The sequence below is a fragment of the Zea mays genome, chromosome 2 (genome assembly GCF_902167145.1).
Source record: "Zea mays cultivar B73 chromosome 2, Zm-B73-REFERENCE-NAM-5.0, whole genome shotgun sequence".
NCBI lineage: Eukaryota > Viridiplantae > Streptophyta > Magnoliopsida > Poales > Poaceae > Zea > Zea mays.
In genome coordinates, this window is record NC_050097.1 from 72,409,555 (window position 1) to 72,436,906 (window position 27,352).

At 40.8% G+C, this 27,352-nt stretch overlaps 2 long non-coding RNA genes across 2 annotated transcripts; both read right to left on the reverse strand.

The window, feature by feature from the left end:
• Window positions 1-20,253: 20,253 nt before the first annotated feature.
• Window positions 20,254-21,786, reverse strand: LOC109944512 (uncharacterized). The gene is made up of 3 exons (XR_002267576.1): window positions 21,493-21,786; window positions 21,362-21,424; window positions 20,254-20,292 (listed from the first exon to the last, which is right to left on the reverse strand). It is a non-coding gene; the product is annotated as an uncharacterized lncRNA (long non-coding RNA).
• A 3,644-nt stretch (window positions 21,787-25,430) lies between these two features.
• Window positions 25,431-27,003, reverse strand: LOC100501949 (uncharacterized). Its single transcript, XR_562278.3, has 3 exons — window positions 26,688-27,003; window positions 26,557-26,619; window positions 25,431-25,487 (listed from the first exon to the last, which is right to left on the reverse strand). It is a non-coding gene; the product is annotated as an uncharacterized lncRNA (long non-coding RNA).
• Window positions 27,004-27,352: the final 349 nt, after the last annotated feature.

The following is a 27,352-nucleotide window of genomic DNA, read 5'->3' on the forward strand; positions in this document are numbered from 1 at the left end:
ACTAACTAGTTTGCTCTAGAATTCTTGTATTACAGGTGCATAAGGTTCAACATAAACCAATAAATATTCAAGTTAGGGACCCAATTCAAAAGGAGCAAAAGGGACTTGAGTGTGCTGTGGACTGGCGCACCGGACAGTGTCCGGTGCACCAGGGTCGTACAAGAGCCAAGCAGCCACTCTCGGGAAAATGCAGGCACGCTCCGCTGTAATTCACCGGACTGTCCGGTGTGCCACCGGACTGTCCGGTGTCCCAACGGAGCAACGACTAACTTGCGCCAACGGTCGACTCTAACAGATGAACAGTGCAGCACAGTACCGCGGCAGAAGTCAGAGCAGCGGGCCAGAGCGGCACCGGACTGTCCGGTGCACCACTAGACTGTCCGGTGCCACAAGAAGACAAAGGTGCCAACGGTCAACTGCTCTAGAACCCTAACGGTTGGGTGACATGGCGGCGCACCGGACACTGAACAGTGAGTGTCCGGTGGCGCACCGGACTGTTCGGTGCGCCCATCGACAGCAGCCTCCCCAACGGCTACCTTGGTGGTTGGGGGCTATAAATACACCCCAACCACCACAACTCCTAGCATCCAAGTTTTCTGAAGATCACATTCAATACAAGAGCTCTAGCATTCACTCCAAGACACAATACAAAAGATCAAATCCTCTCCAAGTCCCAAATTCATTCCAAACACTTAGTGGTTTGTGTGAGAGGGATTTTTGTGCTCATTTGAGTTCTTGTCGCTTGGATTGACTTTCTTCTTTTCCCATTCTTATTCTCAAGTGCTTTGTAAGCGAGGCAAGAGACACCAAGTGTGTGGTGGTCCTTGCGGGGTCTTAGTGACCCGTGAGATTAAGGAAGAAGGTTCACTCAGTCTAAGTGACCGTTTGAGAGAGAGAAAGGGTTAAAATATATAGACCCAGTCTTTGTGACCTCCTCAACGGGGACTAGGTTCTTTAGAACCAAACCTCGGTAAAATAAATCACCGTGTTCACTCACCTTATTTCTTGGTTGATTTGTTTTCCCTCTCTTTCCGACTTGAGTTTAACTCTAACGCTAACCCCCGACCTTGTAGTGTGTTTAAAGTTATAAATTTCAGGTTTCGCCTATTCACCCCCCCCCCCTCTAGGCGACTTTCACGCATAGAATATTATTGTGTGGTTTGTTTCCATCTTTGGTGTAATGTTATTTTTACCTATTACATGTTTATCTATATGTATTGCTGCATATAGAAGAGAGATGACGAGGAATATGAAGCCCAACTTTTGAGGCAGCATCTGGGCAACAAGGTTATCGCAAGTATAAGACAAGTTGTGTCCTTGATCACTTTCTTTACCTAATAATGATCTAGATAATTACCTAGTTTTGTTTACCCTAAACCCTAAAAGGTAGAATTGCTATTGGGACCTAATAGGTTAAGCTGATGGGACCTATTAGGTTAAGCTAATGGGACCTAATAGGTTACCTAGTTATTTTTACCCTACAGCTTGCAAATAAATGAACTATTAGCTAGAATTGCTATTGCTCTACATGGTTTTGGGATTAATGATAATAATGACTCATTACCATGTTCCATTATATTTGTTGAATATGTGTTAATTGGAACATGGAGCTTAACCTAAGATAACAGTGCTATCACAAGGGTGGTATGAGACGCTCTTGGCTGACTAATTAGGAAAGCTAGTGGAGGACTACCTTACCCGAAAGGGGCAAGGGAGGTATGAGGAGCTACCGGTTTGTGGAGGTTCTCACATCGATCATGCTGTGATGGCTTTTCGGTCGAGGAATTCTTATATCGCCCTCTTCTCAAGAAACTGTAGCATGTTTTTTTTTGAAGCTAGTGGAACTTTGTTAAGGCCTCATAGTGTACCCTTGCTAACTCACCCTAGAAGTGTTTTAGGGTCCGTACAACCCCGAGCGAAAAGGGAACACAACTTGTGGATAAAGGGTGCAACCTCTGTAGAGTATAAAACTGGTATATCATCTGTGCTCACGGTTAAGAGCGACTCAGGACTCTCGCAAGCTTAACTTATGGAATTAAATTTGATCTGTCAATTTCCATTGCATTGTGGGAATTTATTATTAATTAGATCAATTATTTAATTGGATTGGTATCTACTTATACATAGTAATTGATAATAAAATTTTGACCAACTTATTAAAAGCAATGTTCAGCCTTAACCATTCTCCTTAGTAAGTCTTACACTTCACATGAGCCCCCACCATAAGTGAGCTCGTGCACATTATTCCCCACAACTTGTTGAGTGATGAATGTATGTGAGCTCATTCTTGCTAAACTCACACTAGGTCAAGAACAAGCATCACAAGAGGAGGGCATGAAGGATGCTACGATGAGTTCGGAGAGGTCTAGGCCATCGTGTCCCAGTCAACTCTGGTTGCAGGAGGATTGTTGTTGTCATATGATGTAATTATTTAGCTATTTTGTATAGAACCCCTATTATATAATAAAGATGTGACATTAATTTATATATCATGAGTCATCATATGTGTGAGACTTGATCCTAGCACACATTTGAGACGCAGCTGGGTTTGTCCTTAAATCTGGGTGTGACAGAAGTAGTATAAGAGGAATGTTGACTGTAAGACGTAACCTAGATAGACCTAGACAACCCTTACCTACTTACCTTTGGTACTCTGATTCTTTCTAAACTTTCCTCATTCTTTTCTCATCTATTGCTGTTTTACACTGATTATTCTTATCTTTTCTCTTCTAAGGACAAAAGCGGATTTCACACCTTGGAATCCTATACATAAAGTAACCCTTAGGAATAGGAGTCCTAATCATAGGCATAAAAAACTATTTTTATAGGTATCTATATGCTTGAATGTTTGTTCTTATGATACATGTCTGATTTGGTTCTTCGATTAAGTGTGATGGGTTGTGGAGTAATATCCACAATTGTATCTGCATATACATATAGGCATAAAAATATATGTTGATAAGATAAATAGACATCTTAGATTATTCCCCATTAAAATATATCTAGCTTAATAGATCCATATTATCTTAAATGATTCTATTTTTATCCCAACAGATTTATCTTGTCCTGATAAGAATACTTGTCTCAGCCTAGTGTAACAACCATGATCTAATCCAAATTATATAGATCTTACCTAGTCTAATCTAGTCATACTAATCTAATCTAGATCTCATCTAATCTAATACGATCTAATCTAATGTGAGATACTTAACATGTTAGTTAATATTGGTGAAATAGATTAGACCCTAGTCCTATAAATATGTTTTAACCTAAATTCGTGCCTTAGACCAACTCAGCCATACTCAGCTACCTGACCTACCTGATAGGTTGCCTAGTCCATCTATCCCAACCCAAAAAGCAAAAATAAACCATGTTTGACCTATCTTATGATTCACAGCCAACCTATCTAAATCTCCGAAACCTCAGTTGGAGACACCAAGACCAAAGAAGGAATAGATCAACTTCGTCAAGGAAGGATAAAAGTTAAACCAGATCTTCAGATGCTTCATTACCCAAGATGGAGTCTTTCCTTACCATAAACTTTCTTACCCTATGCTATTATTGCCCCAACCTGTCCATATCTTATCCCACATATTAAGTGGCTAAATACCTATGCTCAACTAATCACCCACTAATGATTATTAAAAAGGGGGACTCTTGATTTTTTTGAACCAATTAGAAACTAAAAGTTAAATTACAAACCAATCTTTCTATACCCATTTTCTTACTAATCTTGAGGACGATATTATTTTTAAGGGGATAGAATTTGTAACACACCAAAATCCCATTTTTAGGATTCTACAGGTCTGTGTGCACTAGACCGTTTATAGGGAACTGGCCACTTTCGGCCTTGGAGGAAAAAATCACTAGACCTTGGGTTTGGTGCATTGGACCTCTAGGGTCCAATTGCTACTTCGCGGGCAACGGTCAACGCAACAATTGGCTAATGTGGCGCTCGGTCTGGTGGTGCACTAGACCAGTCTGATGCCACCATCAGATGTAATGTATCAATCAAGATCCTGGAGTCCATGCTATAGGACTCGATCCGATGCCCCCACGAACAATGCAATTTCCTAGTTTATTTGCAATGACTATTTGAGGCATGGGGGCTATAAAAGGACCCGTCCATGTCCTAGCTCTATCTAGTGTGTTCTTTGATAGATCAAGTGATTATTGTGTGTTCTAGTCATAGAGACAGGCATGTGCCAGAGTGTTCCTATGTGAAAGAGCTAGTGGTGATCTTGAGCAAGCGTTCGAGTTACGATTCTGCTAGAGAGCTACCAAGTTGTGGTTAGTCTCAGGACTGTTGTAGCACAAAAAGAGATAGTGGAAGTCTCGGTTTATCACCTTGGTGATAAACTTGAGCAAAGGGAAGGAGTTGAAATATACTCCAAGCCAGTTGACTAACTCCAACGTGGATGTAGGCAAGCATTCAAGGCTTGGTCGAACCATGAGAAAAATCGCTATGTCTTGTCTCTCTGCTTTATTTCTTATTTGCACTTCTCATCTTATATTCGTTATAAGTTTTTGTGAAGTGTAAATATCATCTAGACAAGGACATTATTCCACTGCAATCGACTCTACAAGTGAAGTAAGAAAGTTCAATAGAGTTTATGTTTTTATTAATGCCTATTCCACCTCCAGGCGACATTCAGGTACTTAGTACCTTAAAAGGTACTTTCAGTATTTTTTTGGAAGGGGAGGTACATTGTTATACTTGATGCTCAACAACCATCAACTGTTGGTGGGGCTTCTACGCTACTAGACTCTCTATGTAGGTGCCCCACCCTCCTAACTTGCCATCCAGGAGCACCACACCATCAAAAAGGATCCCTTCACCTGCTCCACCACCTCCAGCAAATTAGCATAAAGTCGAGCTAGACAACAAGCAAGAGCACATAAAGTGACTCCTTAGCTAAGTCTGCATCAAAGAGGTGAGCCTATGACATGACTCACGAGGAATTGAACGCTATCGTCAATGTTGAGGTGAAGGGACACTTCAAGAAGAAGATACTTGAGAAGGAAGAATCAATAAATCTATCAAGAAAGCTTCTTTGTGAATATGAGCAAAAAAGTGAAGAAATAATGTATTCCATACTACAAGCGCATGCTTAGTAAAGAACATCAAAACATCCAAAAAATGTACTGTCACAAGAGAGAGCATGGACATACCATCATGGCTCCAATTATTACTAAAAGGTACTACAAGGGCACATCCATATGGTCCGCACTAGACTCCCTTTAGTATAAGGTTCGATGCACAAACTAACATTAAAGGCCCACCTTTAATACCATACCATACAACAAGGACTAAAATTGACGCCTTTAGTATGAGTTGCTCAGTTCCGATTAGTGATATGGTACTGTAACCGGTTTCCAACTGGTACTAATGGCTCTTTCTACGGTAGTAGCCGCTTTCAAGTGAACATGGTGAAGTAGAGTAGCTCCATAGATTCCATATTACCGGTAGTAGCCGCTTTCAAGTGAACATGGTGAAGTAGAGTAGCTCCATAGATTCCATATTATACTACTCTATTAAGAACCTAATGTGGACGCCTGGTCCTACCACGGCGTAGAGGGTCCCGCGCAGCTAGCTATTGCCTACTGCGCCTACCCAGCACCCGATCCTACCCACGTAGCTACTACACCGCGCAAAAAAATAGTGGAGAGCGAGCACTCGAACCCACACCCCCTGCTCCAGAAATTTGGCGCTAACCACCAGACCACACACACCTTAGTGCTTAAAAATAAACAATAATTATATTTGAATAAATATCTTAATATCTATTTATATGATATATAACAATCGTAGCAAAGTACGGGCAACTGGCTAGTATAATATATATCGAGTGCCTTCGATGTGGTGCTATGAGAGAAGAACTTGACTGCACCTAAGTCTTATGTGATGTGTGCACATTGTACATAATGTTTGCTTCCTATCTTTATATTACCAATACTAACTATTTTTTTGGTTTAAACTTCTTTTATGTACAGTTCCCATGCAACATAAGTTACCTAAGAGCATAGGAATTTAAATAGGCCTGCATGTCATTTTCATCAACTGTTTGCCATTCGTTTCAGTACCCCATCATCAGCTTCTTTAATTTAGCTGTTGGATGTGGATATGTACGAAGCGTAAGATAGCTTACAGGATAACCACAACATAATCATACATCATCTGTGCCCAACAAGAAGACCAGGCTTACTGGACTATATTTCCAAGAAAGATGAGCAAGTGGCATAGTTATATATATATATATATATATATATATATATATATATATATATATATATATATATATATATATATATATATATATATATATATATATATATATATATACGTTTTCCTCTCGTACTGTACAGCAGAGCTGCGTACGTGTATGATTGTATCGACATAAGCTATAATTAAAGAACACCATCCATGATCCTGACTTTAGAATTTTTAATGAAGTTTAAATATGATAAAGTTTCAGCAAATATTAGACATATTCGGTGGTACATCATTAAGTTTCAGATGGCGACTAATGACAACGTTGTCGCGTCTACAACTCTAGGTGTACATAGTCATCATTAGTTCTAGTTCCTATCTTTATCGTCCTTGACCATATTACTAACTTTTTTATTGTTTATAAAACATATTTTGGTGTAAGAGTTCCCCACCGTGCAAGTTACAGTCAATATATATATATATATATATATATATATATATATATATATATATATACATATATATACATATATATATATATATATATTGTATTTATATATTACACCTGAGTGCATTTAATATAGAGAATGCACACAGGCCGAACCTACGCGCCAGGACCACCTGGTCCGAGCCAACCGCCACACCTAGGCCGAATCGACGCTTCGTCTTCGTCCCTCTCGCACGCTCCCGACAGAACCTTTTCACTTCCCCGCCCCCGCCCCTCTTTCTCTTGACCTGGCTTCAGAAACCCCTCACGGTTGCAAACCCAATGTCTGGTTTCTTTACTAGTCCTCTTTGTCCTGACACTAAAACCAGCCAACTTTGCATAGTCAAGGTAAAAGAGGTATGCTTCTTCCCTTGTATCAAATGTTTGCCGCACCCTGCGGACAAACACATCAAGTATGTTTGCATCCTGCAGAACAACACGCAATCATAAGTTTGCAATTAGCAGATACCCATAGTTGCAATCAACAAGCAACAAATGTTGCAACTGGAGCAACAACACACCATGCAATGGTAATCAAGGAGTAAAAACAGAGGCTCAAGTTTGCAATTAGAGGATACCCCTAATTGCAATCAACAAGCAACAAACGTTGCAACTGGAGCAACAACAGAGACTCAAGTTTGCAATTAGCGGATACTCCTAGTTGCAATCAACGAGCAACAAACGTTGCAACTGGAGTAACAACACACCATGCAATGGTAATCAAGGAGTAAAAACAGAGACTCAAGTTTACAATTAGAGGATACCCCTAGTTGCAATCAACAAGCAACAAACGTCGCAACAGAAAATCAACAAACCACGCCGTTGCAATCATTAGTTGCAACCAATATTGAACAAACGCCGGCGGCGCGGGGACAGGGAGGCGCTCGGTGGCGGGGGGAGAGGGTGGCGCGGGGACAGGGAGGCGCGCGGCGGCGGCGGGGGGCAGGGAGGCGCCCGTACAGGAGGGCCGAGGGCGTGCTCTTATGGGGAGGCGTGCTCGGGGTGTTAGGTGCTCTGGTCGGACAGGAAGTCTTGGGGTCTGTGCATCCACAAACTAAAATACACATGGGTGCATTTTAGTGCCGCCGCATATATATATAGGGAAGAGGTAATGGAAGCCCTGGGCTTCCATTAGTACGGGAAGCCCCAGTCAGGTATATCCACGCGCGCCTGATCTGGTTCTTGTTCTGGCTCGGGCGGATTCCAGCATAAAACGTGTGCTAAAACAGCGTAAATGAGTACGAAATTTAGCGTAATCCTATATTTGTTTTGTAACAGCAAATGGAGTCCAAAATTACGGCGTGAAAATCGCGTGCAACCGATCGTGCAAGGGTTCTGGCTCGGGCGGATTTCAGCGTAAAACGTGAGCTAAAACAGCGTAAATGAGTATGAAATTTAGCGTAAATCCTATATCTGTTTTGTAACAGCAAACGGGGCCCAAAATTACGGCGTGAAAATCGCGTGCAGTCGATCGTGCACGGGTTCTGGCTCGAGCGGATTCTAGCGTAAAACGTGATCTAAAACAGCATAAATGAGTACGAAATTTATCGTAAATTCTATATCTGTTTTGTAACAGCAAACGAGGCCCAAAATTACGGCGTGAAAAATCGCGTGCAGCCGATCGTGCGCGGGTTCTGGCTCGAATGATTTCAGCGTAAAACATGAGCTAAAACAGCGTAAATAAGTACGAAATTTAGTGTAAAACACGCGCACAATCTCACTTCGCAAGAGATTGTTGTAAAACACATCAAAAAGTGTCATAAATTTGGCGTAAAACGCAGTAAGACTATTTTTAATGGAAGCATAAAACACAACAAGAAGTGTCGTAAACTTTAGTTTGAAATGCATAAATCACGATGGTCTTAGAGGGCACTTGTTTTGTTCACAGTATATCAAAATATAAGTACAACGATATTTTGCCAATATTGTTGCAATCATACACGATTTTTTTGACATGACAAAAAACGAGGAGCTAGCCATGGTTTCGGTACTTGAGACATTTGGAACCATTAGCCTTTAGCTAGGTCGTGGTTGGAAATGGAAGCATCGCTACCTGGGTCTTGTTAAAACATGTCTGTGTAAGCCTGTAAAAAGCATAAAGACACGTCAGAACAAGCATAAGTAAATCAAACAGTTCAGAACATGGTGAAACTGAAGTAATTTTCTTGACAAAGTGGGAATTCATAACTTAGTAAACGAGAGCATAATCAGTTAAGTTAACTAGCTGAGAATATTACTTCCACAGTTGATATGCTAGCTTTCTCAACAACTATCATAATCAAGTTTCTATAATAAACTAGCACAGATTTGCAAGTAGGACATATTTTCAACTGAAAGTTGACATACAGTCTCATCAAATGCAAAATATACAAGGACCAAAAATAGCTGTCGACAACTACACCAAACCTGATGAATATGAAGAAAGGAGGACCTTTCTACTTTGATGTTCATGAGCCTGAAAATGTTCTTCGCATTTATTTAGCGATTGTAATCTACGAAAGTGTATGAAAGACATGGAGTTAACCATGAAAATTCAAAGAAATATGTTATATGAGAAACAAAATGTAATCTAAAAACACAAGACACAAGTCTGCAATGTACTCACAATCATATTAATGAAACAAGAACAGCAGATATATCATTGTTTGTCGTAACTGTAGCATGTTACTACCTTTAGGCATCATATTAATGAAACAAGAACAGCAGTTGGCCTTTGCAAATGTTTATGATTGATCAAGGATTCAAGGTTAGAATAAGGAAAATATCAGGAATAATACTACCAAATACATAAAAGTTAGAAGGACAACCAAAGGTTTTAAGACACCACATGTAATTCTAACTTCTAAACTACAACTCGACCACCTTGTGCTGTACACATAATCGGATTATATTATAAGCGACACAATAAAAAGAAAGGTGTTGTAAGCACTCACTGGGTTTCCAATGGCATATACTTTCTGACCAACCAGTAGGTCTGCTGACACACCAACAGGTATAGGTCTTAGTTTATCCTTTGGTGCTTTGATACGCAAAACAGCAACATCCTTGTCCTGGTCAAATCCAACAACTTGCGCTTCATACACTGACTGATTAGCAAGTGTGACCCTGCATAAAACTATCAGTTGTATCTTCGCTTTGCCACTATACATATCTAGGCATCATCAACATACAAAAGCCATTGGAAAAAAGAAAGAAACACGTATGGATGTTTTACAATTGTGTGTCTGATCCCAGTCGAGATCATTAGACATTAACAGTGAGACGGGCACAACCGCAGAGCATTACCACACAAAAGATTTGGTTAGCATAAATAAGAACATTCTGCATTGTTAACTTGAATAATTAGATATTTTGCATTGAAATATCCAAGTGTAGCATTAGGTATTTACTACTCGAAATTGGGATGCAAGGAACTTGTAGAGCAAGCAGTATCTTTTCTAAACCTTTCGGTAATGCAGATGCATCTCATAACTTCTAACAGCCAGATAGTGAAGCTGTAGAACAAGTGTCATGTTGCTTCTGATGCACTAAAATATAAGCCCTTTTGGACATACTAATTTTGCTCCAACTAGGTCTTGTAGGGAGAGCCAAATTGACAATGAAGCATTACTAATGGGCCATGTTTGTAGTTTGTTGGGGCCAATCAGTAACTGCTTTGCCCCAGCTTACCAACAACACATTGAAGCACCACAACTCCTTTCTCCCCGCTCTGTCCACCTGAAATTATTGTAAGGCTAGACCATATTTTAATGAAACACCAACGACCCTAACCATTAATACAAGAATCGATAAGCTTCGATTTGAGCATAACCAAACGACTAAGAAAGCGTAGTAGGAAAGCATGAAGTGGAGTGTGAGCGTGAGAGCAGCCGCCCGCGGCGGGGCCGGGGGTGTTGGTTTGCCGATGACGAGTGGATACGCTGCGTTGCTGCCTAGCGCTTCCTACTGGCCCCATCTCGCTTCCTACTGTCGGGATAGCTCGCGTGTACCAGGCCGGCGGGTACCAGGTCGCGGAGCCGCCGCACCCACGGCCATGGCGGCGGGTACCATTCTTGATGTCGGGGAGGGAGGGATCCGGTGCCACTCCTTGAGTCCTCCAAGGGGGAGATGAGGCAGATGGGGATGGGAGGATGAGGCGGCGGCGAGTACGTGCATGGAGATGGCGAGGGCGGGTTCTGCGATGCGTGTGGGGGAACGGCGACGGCGGATGTGGGATGGAGAGCAATTAGGTTTTTGGGTGTGGGTGGGATAACAATTCGATGGTTGGATTTGTGTGTGTGCGCGTGTGGGGCTTGCATATCCACAATGTGGAGGTCAGACCCGTGCGGTGCGTGCAACGCACCTGGTCGGCTGTCCGGTGGTCAAGGCTCTCTTTAGTTAGAGGGAGCCTAGGGCTTCAAATACATAAACTATATATATAAGTGATGTAAATAAATATATATACGCAATATACCCTATTTAATAAATTGTTGTATCCACCTGTTGGGGCCTTCTCCTTTCGAAGGTCCTCAAAAACATAATTAACCATTTGTTTTCAGCATAAGCTATTACAGGAAACCTCGTCTTCAAGATACAAGCTTCTCCCCTATGACGAAGGCACACAAGATGAAGACATCCAAAGAGGATAAGAGTAAACGCCGAAGCTATCACCAGATGGACAGCTTTGGCTCGCAATGAAGATGATGAATAATGATGATGATCGAGAGAGGAAAAGACTACTTAGTCCTTAATAACTTGTATTACGATCATGTGTAAATGTTGAGGACATAAATGTACTTTTGCTCGGGCTACGTCCCGTGCTTATAAATAGATGAACAGTAACATCGTGCGGTTCACGCTGAATTGTAATCACTCTCCCGCATTCTCGCCTTCAAGCAAGCCGAATGTATCAATGTAATATCAATATTGTTGGATATTCATTTACATTTTATGGAACATGAATATGAATGAATTAATGAAGATCTAGTCTTCATCTTTATCTTTTTGCATTCCCATTCATATAGTAAATAATGAATGTTTGTCTTTTGTGATCTTCGTCTCATGAGTATTATCTCCATGTGGAGATAATGCTTCGGAAGACGAAGATCCTTAATCCTTAACGATTGTGTTGCCTTGTTCTTGATTCATAGCATTTGAGAACAAGTAACCAACATTGGTGGCCATCTCCGGTGAACCTGAACGACCACCTTCGGCAAGCATCCACCTTCGTCATGCCGCCGAAGAAGACAACAGTGCCAGGGGCTGCTGTCACACCCGGTTTTAAGGGACAAAGTCGGGTGCATCTCATACATGCGCCAAAGAAGACAACATATATAATAACAGAGTGTATAGATATAAATGTCACAATAATCAGAATATTTATTATATAGCGGAAGTCTTACAAAATAAATTATAAATATAAAAGGATCTAAAATACATCCTTGGCGCCAGAAAGTCAACTGGGAGACGCCACCTAGATCGAATCGAACTCCTCGTTGTCTGGCTCCTTTTGAACCACCTGTTCTTCTCCTGTGGGGAGCGTGAGACAGCAAGGGTGAGCTCACACATGTTCATCGCTCAACAAGTTGTGGGGAATAATGTGGCATGAACTCACCAAAGGTGGGAGTTCATGTAATGTGTAAGGCTGATCAACAATAGGGGTTAAAGCTGAGCATTTCTTTTAATAAGTTGGTCAAATTTTATTAGCAATTACTAAGTAAAAGTAAATACAAAACCATAATAAATAATAGAACAAAATTAATAACAAAATCTCATGCAATTCAAATGACAAATTGAGTTTAAGTTCTATAAATTAACCATGCGAGAGTCCTGAGCTGCTCATGACCGTGAGCTCGGCTAGTATACTAGTTTTACACTCTGCAGAGGTTGTACCCTGTACCCACAAGTCGTGTATCCCATGTCGCCAGGGTTTGCATGGCCCTTAGACACTACCGAGGTGAATGGCTAGGGATCCAGTACGAGGCCTTTACAAAGTTCCACTAGCTTCCGAAAACCCGCTACAGTTTATGGGAAGAGCACTTGCAAGAATCCCCCGTCTGACCGACATCGCAGCAAAATCAACCCGAGAACCTCCTTGCATGCAACTCCCCTACTGCCCTTGCCCCTTTCGGGTAAGGTAGTCTTCCACTAGCTTTCCTAATTAGTTAGCCAATGGCGTCCCATTCCACCCTTGTGGTGGCACGTGTTTCTCAAGTTAAGCTCCATGTTCCAATTAACATTAATGATCTTGACATGAACATAAATAGAATAACAAAGTTATAGGAACATGGATATAATGAAATATTAACCCAAAACTGTATAAAGCAATAGCAAAACTACCCAAGTGATTCAGAGTAAACAAGGTAAAAGATAATCAGACTAGGGTGACCTATTGGTTCCCATCAAAATTAAACCTATGCATTGAATAGTGATAATAAAGAATATTATTAGGTAACAAAAGTGGATCAAGGGCACAACTTGCCTGGCACTTGAGATTCCAGTTACCAGGGTGATTCTTCAGATCCACGTGATCTCATCGCTAGTCGTAGAAAGACAAACAGACATGGTATAGATAAAATTAACATCACACCAAACATAAGTACAAACTAAATAATAATGATCTACGCGAAGCTACGAGATCACGAGATCGAGAACTATTAAAATCGGAGTTACGATCAAGGAGTTATGATTTTGTAAAAGATTTGTGTGATTAAAATATTAAACTATATTATAATTGGGTTAATATAAATTATATGAGAGGTTATTCTCTAAATAACTGTCTCAACTTTAATCTAGGTCATTATTTGATTAAAGATCATCTAGTCAAGTTATAATCCTAAGATCATAATATTATATTAATATTAAAGAAGTTAATCCAATAGACATAGTTTAATCCAATTAGTTACCTAATTATAAAAGTAGGGGATATCATATAACAAATGTTGCTACTGCGTAGTAAATATTTATACGAAGCTAACGCAACTGGAACGAGTCAATTTGGAATTAAAATGAAAGAGTTATGAATTTCTGAAGGTTTTATGTATTTGATACAAGATTAATTAAGGTATAAATTTTAATGTGGCTTTCATGTCAAAACAGAGACACTAAATGATAAACAACAATTTTATAAATTATAGAATTTGGAATGGATTAATTTTGAGCTAAAATGAATTTAATATGAATTATATAAGTTCTTTGGAATTATTTTGGTATTAAAATTCAATTTCTTTAACTATTTATCTAAATAATCAATTCTCTGGACCGGGCGCACTATTATTAGAATGTGTAGGGGTCTCAGTATAAGTCTTCCCAAGACCCAGAATGACTGGCGCCAGGACCGCGGGTTGAATACCTAAAAGCATAGGGTCTCTTTAGTGAAATGGCATGGCGAAGAGATATGATGGATTCTGAGCCATCCGACCCAGACACAAGGGCCTAGATTAGACCTAGGCTATTACGAATCGGTACATAACGGGGCCACACGATTCATAATCTACGGTCAGGATTTAATGACTCGCGGATCTAATCTCTGCCACTTATTGCTCATCCTACGTTCCAGATGAGATCCCTACGAATCGGTATGCAAGAATTCATCCCGGTCGTCAGTCACAGGATCAACGGACCTACTGGTGTCTTCTTCCTCACGACTCCTAGACACCGACGTCCGCGCGCCATGATGGCGGACCTGCCCTGCACTCCCGCCGTATAAGCTAAAACATCAAAGGGGTGGTAACGGCGAGAAAATAATGGAGGCATACCGTGGCTCAGCCCAGGGACGAGCAGCGACGCACTACGGCAGTCCCACTCGATCTTCTTCGCGCGGTGATAACGCGGTGCCCTCCCAACGCTGTAAGCACAGGGAACACCCCCTGCGTCCAGCGCGAACTTGCCGATCTCCCTAGCCCGATGCCGAGGTCCGGTGACGCGCGTCACGGACAAGCTCCATCGTCATCTCTGACCGACAGTGAAACTCTCTCTCTCTCTCTCTTTCTCGGTTCTCTCTTTCCTGGATGCTTAGTGGGGGCGCTTGGCTTTGCCCGAGGTGGCCGACGGGCACCGAGTGGATGGGGTGGCTGCGGTGCCCTCCACCCCCCTTTATATTGCTGAAGCCTCGGACTTCAGCCAGAGGGAATCGAGTCCAGAGATGCGCGAGCAACGCGCGTCATCTGTTGAGAATGGCCAGGGGGAAGACGACGGGTTCTGTTGAAGGAGTCCGGTTAACAGGGCGGGCCCGCAGTCCAGTGATCAGAAGGGAGTGCTCTGCGTACGCGTGAGTGGAGGTCACGCAGACAGGTTGGTCCCACCTGTCACCCAGCAATCGTGACGCGGGGGACAACTGGGCTGACCAAGCGCGGGTTGGGCTGCGCAACGTGGAGCTGGGCCGACGTGAAAGGGAATTGGTGGGCCGCGCGAGTTGAGAGAATTTGGGTCAGCTGAGGATTCATGCCCAATACGGGTACATTCTCATTTCTTTTTTTATTTTCCTCTTTTGGTTTTCATTTTCAAATTTCAAGTTTGAATTCAATTTTGATTCATCTTTCTGTTTCAAATTTGAAACAGATTCCAACCCTAGTGTGTCATATAAATCCTACTATTTTCGGTATTATTACTTATTTATCATATCTCTTTAAGTTTAGAGGCATAATATATAATTCAATAGGAATGCTTGTTGTCAGAGAGGGAATTCTCCGGCCGGGTGGCGGAGTGCACCCGCCCTTAATCCTAAGATAAGGAAGGGGCTTAAGCGTTTTGCCTGTCCGGCTAAGCGATTACCGAGCACATGAACACGCGAGAGTTTAGAGTGGTTTGGGCCACCGAAGCGTAATACCCTACTCCACTGTGTGTTGGATTGTTGTGGAAGCTTGAGAGTTCAGAATCTAAGTTGGGTCTCAGTCTGTGTCTAAAACCTTGTGTTGTAACGTTGCATGCCTCCCCTTTTATAGCTAAGGGGGGCATGCACAAAGGTACTGAGCCCCGACATGTGGGCCCAGGATCATAACAGATGTAGCACTTGGAGCTACAAATGTTCGCCGCTAGAGCAATCTTCTTGCGCCTTGACATCCGAGATCTGTGTAGTATCGGCGTGCAGAGGAAGCTTCTCGTATAAGGGATGATGAGCACAGTGCGCCGAGCGGCACGGGCGCACTGTTTGATAATGGACTGGACAGGTGCGCCATCTGCAGGATGGCCCTGGCGCCGCCTGCCAGTGGAGTGGACAGGACACATTAAATGCTGAGGGGGCACATTGCCTGTCAGCAAGGTGGGTAGGCAGCGCGTCCTCTCCGCAATAAATGCAGAGACCACACGGCTTTAGAGGCCTTACGTTAGGCTCCGCTCGCTGGCTTATGTCACGGGCTACAAGCCACGCGACAGCAGTGGGTCTCCGCCTGAGCGGGGAGCGCAAGCGCACATGATAAGGCCTGGACACGTGTCAGCACCGGACCCTTGCTTACGCCAGGGTATCCCCTGTCCTGGGACCTTGTTGCGGTCCGGACCTTACTGGAAGGGATCTGGGCCCCATCCAAGGGACCCGGCATGCTTGTTTGGGAGTCCCGGGCCATAATTGGGGGTCCGGGTTGTGCGTACAGGGGTCCGGTGCTCCTTCGAGGAGGTCCGATCCAAATGATACATTCTGGGATGCATCATCTTTTCTCGCCACGTGGTGCCCCTTGAGCCGCCCACGTGGCGGGGTTGGGTGATGTTCACCGTGTGGCTAGGGGACATCGTACGAGCACCGCGTCTTCATACTGTAGTAGGGGTACCCCTGATTCAGGGTACCGACACTTGTGTTCCAAACAAACAAAATCCATATATAGATATATTTATTTATTTTATTAGAATTCCAGTCTAATTATTCAAACATATATATATGAACAATTTAATATTGTCATTTATGTGTTCCAAGAAAGTATTTTCATGGATATGAAGATCTTTATCAAGGACATCTTTTGGAGAACCTCTTTCAAATTTCAAAATAGGTATTTTGGGTGTTACAAATCCTACCCTCTTAATAGAAATCTCGTCCTCGAGATTTGTAAGAAAAGGGTATATAACCATTTTATCTCAGAACATATGCACAAACAAAATCTCAGCATGATGCATAATTTATTAGCAACATATGAGGTCAAATAGACCTTATTATTCCTCCTAAAATAGTATCATACCATGTACTAACTAAAGTAACATTTAGATCTTACAAATAGTAGTATATATATATTTATGTAGCTTGGTGGAGCTGGTGGTGGTGGTGGAGGTAGTGGAAGATTGGGAGAGCATAGGTATCCGGCTACTATTTATGTGGGATATTAACTGAACAGGTTGAGGTAAGAAAGATTATGGCAAGGAAAAGACTTTATCCAAAATGTTTTTAAGTCCTGATTCATCTCGAGGTTCGCTTTGACTATTATATCCTTCCTTGTTGAAGTTGATCTTTTCTTCTCCGGTCTTGATCTCATTGATTCGAGGTTAGTGTATATTATCGGGGTTGGGAAATATGGTTAAGATAGATAATGAGGTAAACCACATGATGTAGATCAAAAATTTGTTTGATGTTAGGTGAGGATAGATTGATTATACCATTCATCATGACTCTATGGTTAGCTCTTCTGCTCATGGTTGAGTTGGTCTACACCTGGCTATTAGGGTATAATCTCTTCTACCAATATCACTGATATGTCCAAGTGGATCACATTAGATTAGATCACATTAGATTCTATAATCCTATTTAGGAATATCCTTTAGTTAAGCATAACTGACTTTATCTTTATGAAATTCTATATTTTTTATACACCTGAAATTCTTTTTAAGCCATTAGCAGGTGTGGTATAGAAGCAAGGGTACATCATGCTTTATCTATTTGTGGGTGTAGAGAAGATTTGGGGTAAAAGATAGTTAAGTAAGGGAAAGATTTTTTTTAATCTGGGTGGTGGATCTTGATTCATCCGAAGATCTGTTTCTACTCATATCTTCATTGTTGAAGTTAACCTTCTTGATTTAGGGACCATCGGTCGGGGTGTTAAATGCCATTATCCAAGTCAGGATAACAATTGCGGATACATGGGGTAGGTAGATTAAACAGAGTTTTACTTTGCCTTTGAGATAAATGAGTTGGGCAACCTATAACATAGGCTAGGTCGTGGTTTCACTGACGAGTTGGTATAAGACACCAATTTTAGGTTTAAAACCCATTTATAAGAATATGGTTTAGTTAATACTTGTAACATAGATTAGACCATATTAGTTTAGGTAGGGTCTAGATTAGATTGGATATAACTAGATTAGACTAGTTTGAGTTAGATAAATATACCAGCGTAGGATAACATATTATTAGGATATGTTAGAATCTTTTAAGATAGAATGAATTAATTATATGGTGTAGGTAGATCAGAATCTTTGTCAGGTTAAAACAGAGGGGTTATGCAACTATCGAGTGGTTAAGGTAGTTGCATATGGCCAGGTTGTTGTATGTGGTCTAGTTAATCTAGGGCACCAATTTAGGTTAAAACATGCTTATAGAAGTAGGGTCCAATCTATTTTCCTAGTATTATCTATCATGTTTGTCCATTAGATTAGATTTGACCAGATTAGATGGGATCAGAATTAAATTGGTGTAATTAGATTAGACTAGATAAAATCTACTTAATTTATCTTGGAATAGATCATGTTTGTTACAAGGTTATGAGATAAGCCAAGTGGTGGGAATAAACATGCTTATTAGGACAAGATGAGTCTCTAAGAATAAGATAGAATCTTTTGAGATTAGTTAGATCTATTAGGATAAAATCTTTTCGGGTTAAGATGGATCTATTAAGATAAGAGAGAATCTTGTAAGATAAGATGGTTCTATTAAGATAAGAAAGAATCGTTTAAGATAAGAGAGAATCTTTTAAGATAAGAGAAACCTATATATAATAGAAATATTTTAATGGAGGATAATCTAAGTTGTTTAGTTATCTCATTAATTTTATTTATTTATCTATACATATATGTAGATGTAATTATGGACATTACTCCACGACTCATCACACTCAATCAAAGATCCAAATCAAACAAGTATCATAAGAACAAACACTCAAGCGTATAGATAACTATAAAAATAGTTTTGTTTTTGTTCCTAAGAGTAGGTTTCTTATTCCTAAAGGTCACTTTAGGCACGATTTTCAAAGTGTGAAATCCACATTTGTCTTTAGAAAGGAAAGGTAAGAATAATCAGAGTAAAGCGGAAATAGAGAGAAAAGATTATGATAAGTTCAGAAAAGAATCAGAGTAGCAGAGGTAAGTAGGTAAAGGTTTGTCCATTTCTATCTAAGTTTCTTCCTACAGTCAACATTCCTCTGATACCACTTCTGTCACCCGGTTTTAAGGGACAAAGCCGGGTGCATCTCATACATGCGCCAAAGAAGACAACATATATAATAACAGAGTGTATAGAGATAAATGTCACAATAATCAGAGTATTTATTACATAGCGGAAGTCTTACAAAATAAATTATAAACATAAAAGGATCTAAAATCCATCCTTAGCACCAGAAAGTCAACTGGGAGACGCCACCTAGATCGAATCGAACTCCTCGTTGTCTGGCTCCTCTTGAACCACCTGTTCTTCTCCTGTGGGGGGTGTGAGACAACAAGGGTGAGCTCACACATGTTCATCGCTCAACAAGTTGTGGGGAATAATGTGGCATGAACTCACCAAAGGTGGGAGTTCATGTAATGTGTAAGGCTGATCAACAATAGGGGTTAAAGTTGAGCATTGCTTTTAATAAGTTGGTCAAATTTTATTAGCAATTACTAAGTAAAAGTAAATACCAAACCATAATAAATAATAGAACAAAATTAATAACAAAATCCCATGCAATGCAAATGACAAATTGAGTTTAAGTTCCATAAATTAATCATGCGAGAGTCCTGAGCTGCTCATGACCGTGAGGTCGGCTAGTATACTAGTTTTACACTCTGCAGAGGTTGTACCCTATACCCATAAGTCGTGTATTCCATGTCGCCAGGGTTTGCAAGGCCCTTAGACACTACCGAGGTGAATGGCTGGGGATCCACTACGAGGCCTTTAGAAAGTTCCACTAGCTTCCGAAAACCCGCTACAGTTATGGTAAGAGCACTTGCAAGAATCCCCCGTCTGACCGCCATTGCAGCAAAATTAACCCGAGAACCTCCTTGCATGCAACTCCCCTACTGCCCTTGCCCCTTTCGGGTAAGGTAGTCTTCCACTAGCTTTCCTAATTAGTTAGCCAAGGGCATCCCATTCCACCCTTGTGGTGGCACGTGTTTCTCAAGTTAAGCTCCATGTTCCAATTAACATTAAAGATCTTGACATGAACATAAATAGAATAACAAAATAATTGGAACATGGATATAATGAAATACTAACCCAAAACCGTATAAAGCAATAGCAAAACTATCCAAGTGATTCAGGGGGTAACAAGGTAAAAGATAATCAGACTAGGGTGACCTATTGGTTCCCATCAAAATTAAACATATGCATTGAATAGTGATAATAAAGAATATTATTGGGAAACAAAAGTGGATCAAGGGCACAACTTGCCTAGCACTTGAGATTCCAGTTACCAGGGTGATTCTTCAGATCCACGTGATCTCACCGCTAGTCGTAGCAATACAAACAGACATGGTATAGATAAAATTAACATCACACCAAACATAAGTACAAACTGAATAATAATGATCTACACGAAGCTACGAGATCGCGGGGTCGAGAACTATTAAAATCTGAGTTACGGTTAAGGAGTTATGATTTTATAAAATATCTGTGTGATTAAAATATTAAACTATATTATAACTTGGTTAATATAAATTATATGAGAGGTTATTCTCTAAATAACGTCATTATTTGATTAAAGATCATCTAGTCAAGTTATAATCCTAAGATCAGAATATTATATTAATATTAAAGATGTTAATCCAATAGACATAGATTAATCCAATTAGTTACCTAATTATAAAAGTAGGGTATATCATATAACAAATGTTGCTACTAGGTAGTAAATATTTATACGAAGCTAACGCAACTAGAACGAGTCAATTTGGAATTAAAACGAAAGAGTTATGAATTTGTGAAGGTCTTATGTATTTGATACAAGATTAATTAAGGTATAAATTTTAATGTGGCTTTCATGTCAAAACAGAGATACTAAATGATAAACAACAATTTTATAAAATTATAGAAATTGGAATGGATTAATTTGGAGCTAAAATGAATTTAATATGAATTATATAAGTTCTTTGGAATTATTTTGGTATTAAAATTCAATTTCTTTAACTATTTATCTAAATAATCAATTCTCTGGATTGGGCGCACTATTATTAGAAAGTGTAGGGGTCTCAGTATAAGTCTTCCCAAGACCCTGAACGACTGGCGCCAGGACCGTGAGTTGAATACCTAAAAGCATAGGGTCTCTTTAGTGAAATGGCATGGCGAAGAGATATGATGGATTCTGAGTCATCCGATCCAGACCCAAGGGCCCAGATTAGACCTAGGCTATTACGAATCGGTGCATAACGGGGCCACACGATTCAAATCTACGGTCAGGATTTAATGACTCGCAGATCTAATCTCCGCCACTTATTGCTCATCCTACGTTCCAGATGAGATCCCTATGAATCGATATGCAAGAATTCATTCCGGTCGTCAGTCACAGGATCAATGGACCTACTAGTGTCTTCTTCCTCGCGACTCCTAGGCACCGACGTCTGCGCGCCATGACGGTGGACCTGCCCTGCACTGCCGCCGTATAAGCTAAAACATCAGAGGGGTGGTAACGGCGAGAAAATAATGGAGGCATACCGTGGCTCGGCCTAGGGACGAGCAGCGCCGCACTACGGCAGCCCCACTCGGTCTTCTTCACGCGGTGATAATGCGGTGCCCTCCCAACACCGTAAGCACAGGGAACACCCCCGGCGTCCAGCGTGAACTTGCCGATCTCCCTAGCCCGATGCCGAGGTCCGGTGACGCGCGTCACGGACAAGCTCCATCGTCATCTCTGACCGACAGCGAAACTCTCTCTCTCTCTCGGTTCTCTCTTTCTTGGATGCTTGGTGGGGGCTCTTGGCTTCGCCCGAGGTGACCGACGGGCACCGAGTGGATGGGGTGGCCGCGTATCAAGGACATCTTTTGGGGAACCTCTTTCAAATTTCAAAATAGGTATTTTGGGTGTTACAAATCCTACCCTCTTAATAGAAATCTCGTCCTCGAGATTTGTAAGAAAAGGGTATATAACCATTTTATCTCAGAACATATGCACAAACAAAATCTCAGCATGATGCATAATTTATTAGCAACATATGGGGTCAAATAGACCTTATTATTCCTTCTAAAATAGTATCATACCATGTACTAACTAAAGTAACATTTAGATCTTACAAATAGTAGTATATATATATTTATGTAGCTTGGTGGAGCTGGTGGTGGTGGTGGAGGTAGTGGAAGATTGGGAGAGCATAGGTATCCGGCTACTATTTATGTGGGATATTAACTGAACAGGTTGAGGTAAGAAAGATTATGGCAAGGAAAAGACTTTATCCAAAATGTTTTTAAGTCCTGATTCATCTCGAGGTTCGCTTTGACTATTATATCCTTCCTTGTTGAAGTTGATCTTTTCTTCTCCGGTCTTGATCTCATTGATTCGAGGTTAGTGTATATTATCGGGGTTGGGAAATATGGTTAAGATAGATAATGAGGTAAACCACATGATGTAGATCAAAAATTTGTTTGATGTTAGGTGAGGATAGATTGATTATACCATTCATCATGACTCTATGGTTAGCTCTTCTGCTCATGGTTGAGTTGGTCTACACCTGGCTATTAGGGTATAATCTCTTCTACCAATATCACTGATATGTCCAAGTGGATCACATTAGATTAGATCACATTAGATTCTATAATCCTATTTAGGAATATCCTTTAGTTAAGCATAACTGACTTTATCTTTATGAAATTCTATATTTTTTATACACCTGAAATTCTTTTTAAGCCATTAGCAGGTGTGGTATAGAAGCAAGGGTACATCATGCTTTATCTATTTGTGGGTGTAGAGAAGATTTGGGGTAAAAGATAGTTAAGTAAGGGAAAGATTTTTTTTAATCTGGGTGGTGGATCTTGATTCATCCGAAGATCTGTTTCTACTCATATCTTCATTGTTGAAGTTAACCTTCTTGATTTAGGGACCATCGGTCGGGGTGTTAAATGCCATTATCCAAGTCAGGATAACAATTGCGGATACATGGGGTAGGTAGATTAAACAGAGTTTTACTTTGCCTTTGAGATAAATGAGTTGGGCAACCTATAACATAGGCTAGGTCGTGGTTTCACTGACGAGTTGGTATAAGACACCAATTTTAGGTTTAAAACCCATTTATAAGAATATGGTTTAGTTAATACTTGTAACATAGATTAGACCATATTAGTTTAGGTAGGGTCTAGATTAGATTGGATATAACTAGATTAGACTAGTTTGAGTTAGATAAATATACCAGCGTAGGATAACATATTATTAGGATATGTTAGAATCTTTTAAGATAGAATGAATTAATTATATGGTGTAGGTAGATCAGAATCTTTGTCAGGTTAAAACAGAGGGGTTATGCAACTATCGAGTGGTTAAGGTAGTTGCATATGGCCAGGTTGTTGTATGTGGTCTAGTTAATCTAGGGCACCAATTTAGGTTAAAACATGCTTATAGAAGTAGGGTCCAATCTATTTTCCTAGTATTATCTATCATGTTTGTCCATTAGATTAGATTTGACCAGATTAGATGGGATCAGAATTAAATTGGTGTAATTAGATTAGACTAGATAAAATCTACTTAATTTATCTTGGAATAGATCATGTTTGTTACAAGGTTATGAGATAAGCCAAGTGGTGGGAATAAACATGCTTATTAGGACAAGATGAGTCTCTAAGAATAAGATAGAATCTTTTGAGATTAGTTAGATCTATTAGGATAAAATCTTTTCGGGTTAAGATGGATCTATTAAGATAAGAGAGAATCTTGTAAGATAAGATGGTTCTATTAAGATAAGAAAGAATCGTTTAAGATAAGAGAGAATCTTTTAAGATAAGAGAAACCTATATATAATAGAAATATTTTAATGGAGGATAATCTAAGTTGTTTAGTTATCTCATTAATTTTATTTATTTATCTATACATATATGTAGATGTAATTATGGACATTACTCCACGACTCATCACACTCAATCAAAGATCCAAATCAAACAAGTATCATAAGAACAAACACTCAAGCGTATAGATAACTATAAAAATAGTTTTGTTTTTGTTCCTAAGAGTAGGTTTCTTATTCCTAAAGGTCACTTTAGGCACGATTTTCAAAGTGTGAAATCCACATTTGTCTTTAGAAAGGAAAGGTAAGAATAATCAGAGTAAAGCGGAAATAGAGAGAAAAGATTATGATAAGTTCAGAAAAGAATCAGAGTAGCAGAGGTAAGTAGGTAAAGGTTTGTCCATTTCTATCTAAGTTTCTTCCTACAGTCAACATTCCTCTGATACCACTTCTGTCACCCGGTTTTAAGGGACAAAGCCGGGTGCATCTCATACATGCGCCAAAGAAGACAACATATATAATAACAGAGTGTATAGAGATAAATGTCACAATAATCAGAGTATTTATTACATAGCGGAAGTCTTACAAAATAAATTATAAATATAAAAGGATCTAAAATCCATCCTTAGCACCAGAAAGTCAACTGGGAGACGCCACCTAGATCGAATCGAACTCCTCGTTGTCTGGCTCCTCTTGAACCACCTGTTCTTCTCCTGTGGGGGGTGTGAGACAACAAGGGTGAGCTCACACATGTTCATCGCTCAACAAGTTGTGGGGAATAATGTGGCATGAACTCACCAAAGGTGGGAGTTCATGTAATGTGTAAGGCTGATCAACAATAGGGGTTAAAGTTGAGCATTGCTTTTAATAAGTTGGTCAAATTCTATTAGCAATTACTAAGTAAAAGTAAATACCAAACCATAATAAATAATAGAACAAAATTAATAACAAAATCCCATGCAATGCAAATGACAAATTGAGTTTAAGTTCCATAAATTAATCATGCGAGAGTCCTGAGCTGCTCATGACCGTGAGGTCGGCTAGTATACTAGTTTTACACTCTGCAGAGGTTGTACCCTATACCCATAAGTCGTGTATTCCATGTCGCCAGGGTTTGCAAGGCCCTTAGACACTACCGAGGTGAATGGCTGGGGATCCACTACGAGGCCTTTAGAAAGTTCCACTAGCTTCCGAAAACCCGCTACAGTTATGGTAAGAGCACTTGCAAGAATCCCCCGTCTGACCGCCATTGCAGCAAAATTAACCCGAGAACCTCCTTGCATGCAACTCCCCTACTGCCCTTGCCCCTTTCGGGTAAGGTAGTCTTCCACTAGCTTTCCTAATTAGTTAGCCAAGGGCATCCCATTCCACCCTTGTGGTGGCACGTGTTTCTCAAGTTAAGCTCCATGTTCCAATTAACATTAAAGATCTTGACATGAACATAAATAGAATAACAAAATAATTGGAACATGGATATAATGAAATACTAACCCAAAACCGTATAAAGCAATAGCAAAACTATCCAAGTGATTCAGGGGGTAACAAGGTAAAAGATAATCAGACTAGGGTGACCTATTGGTTCCCATCAAAATTAAACATATGCATTGAATAGTGATAATAAAGAATATTATTGGGAAACAAAAGTGGATCAAGGGCACAACTTGCCTAGCACTTGAGATTCCAGTTACCAGGGTGATTCTTCAGATCCACGTGATCTCACCGCTAGTCGTAGCAATACAAACAGACATGGTATAGATAAAATTAACATCACACCAAACATAAGTACAAACTGAATAATAATGATCTACACGAAGCTACGAGATCGCGGGGTCGAGAACTATTAAAATCTGAGTTACGGTTAAGGAGTTATGATTTTATAAAATATCTGTGTGATTAAAATATTAAACTATATTATAACTTGGTTAATATAAATTATATGAGAGGTTATTCTCTAAATAACGTCATTATTTGATTAAAGATCATCTAGTCAAGTTATAATCCTAAGATCAGAATATTATATTAATATTAAAGATGTTAATCCAATAGACATAGATTAATCCAATTAGTTACCTAATTATAAAAGTAGGGTATATCATATAACAAATGTTGCTACTAGGTAGTAAATATTTATACGAAGCTAACGCAACTAGAACGAGTCAATTTGGAATTAAAACGAAAGAGTTATGAATTTGTGAAGGTCTTATGTATTTGATACAAGATTAATTAAGGTATAAATTTTAATGTGACTTTCATGTCAAAACAGAGATACTAAATGATAAACAACAATTTTATAAAATTATAGAAATTGGAATGGATTAATTTGGAGCTAAAATGAATTTAATATGAATTATATAAGTTCTTTGGAATTATTTTGGTATTAAAATTCAATTTCTTTAACTATTTATCTAAATAATCAATTCTCTGGATTGGGCGCACTATTATTAGAAAGTGTAGGGGTCTCAGTATAAGTCTTCCCAAGACCCTGAACGACTGGCGCCAGGACCGTGAGTTGAATACCTAAAAGCATAGGGTCTCTTTAGTGAAATGGCATGGCGAAGAGATATGATGGATTCTGAGTCATCCGATCCAGACCCAAGGGCCCAGATTAGACCTAGGCTATTACGAATCGGTGCATAACGGGGCCACACGATTCAAATCTACGGTCAGGATTTAATGACTCGCAGATCTAATCTCCGCCACTTATTGCTCATCCTACGTTCCAGATGAGATCCCTATGAATCGATATGCAAGAATTCATCCCGGTCGTCAGTCACAGGATCAATGGACCTACTAGTGTCTTCTTCCTCGCGACTCCTAGGCACCGACGTCTGCGCGCCATGACGGTGGACCTGCCCTGCACTGCCGCCGTATAAGCTAAAACATCAGAGGGGTGGTAACGGCGAGAAAATAATGGAGGCATACCGTGGCTCGGCCTAGGGACGAGCAGCGCCGCACTACGGCAGCCCCACTCGGTCTTCTTCACGCGGTGATAATGCGGTGCCCTCCCAACACCGTAAGCACAGGGAACACCCCCGGCGTCCAGCGCGAACTTGCCGATCTCCCTAGCCCGATGCCGAGGTCCGGTGACGCGCGTCACGGACAAGCTCCATCGTCATCTCTGACCGACAGCGAAACTCTCTCTCTCTCTCTCGGTTCTCTCTTTCTTGGATGCTTGGTGGGGGCTCTTGGCTTCGCCCGAGGTGACCGACGGGCACCGAGTGGATGGGGTGGCCGCGGTGCCCTCCCCCCCCCCCCCCCCCCCCCCTTTATATTGCCGAAGACTCGGACTTCGGCCAGAGGGAATCGGGTCCAGAGAGCGCGAGCAACGCGCGTCATCTGTTGCGAATGGCCAGCGGGGAAGACGGCGGGTTCTGTTGAAGGAGTCCGGCTGACAGGGCGGGCCCGCAGTCCAGTGACTGAAAGGGAGTGCTCTGCGTACGCACGAGTGGAGGTCACACAGACAGGTTGGTCCCACCTGTCACCCAGCAGTCGCGACGCGGGGCACAACTGGGCTGACCAAGCGCGGGTTGGGTTGAGCAACGTGGAGCTAGGCCGACGTGAAAGGGAATTGGTGGGCCGCGCAAGTT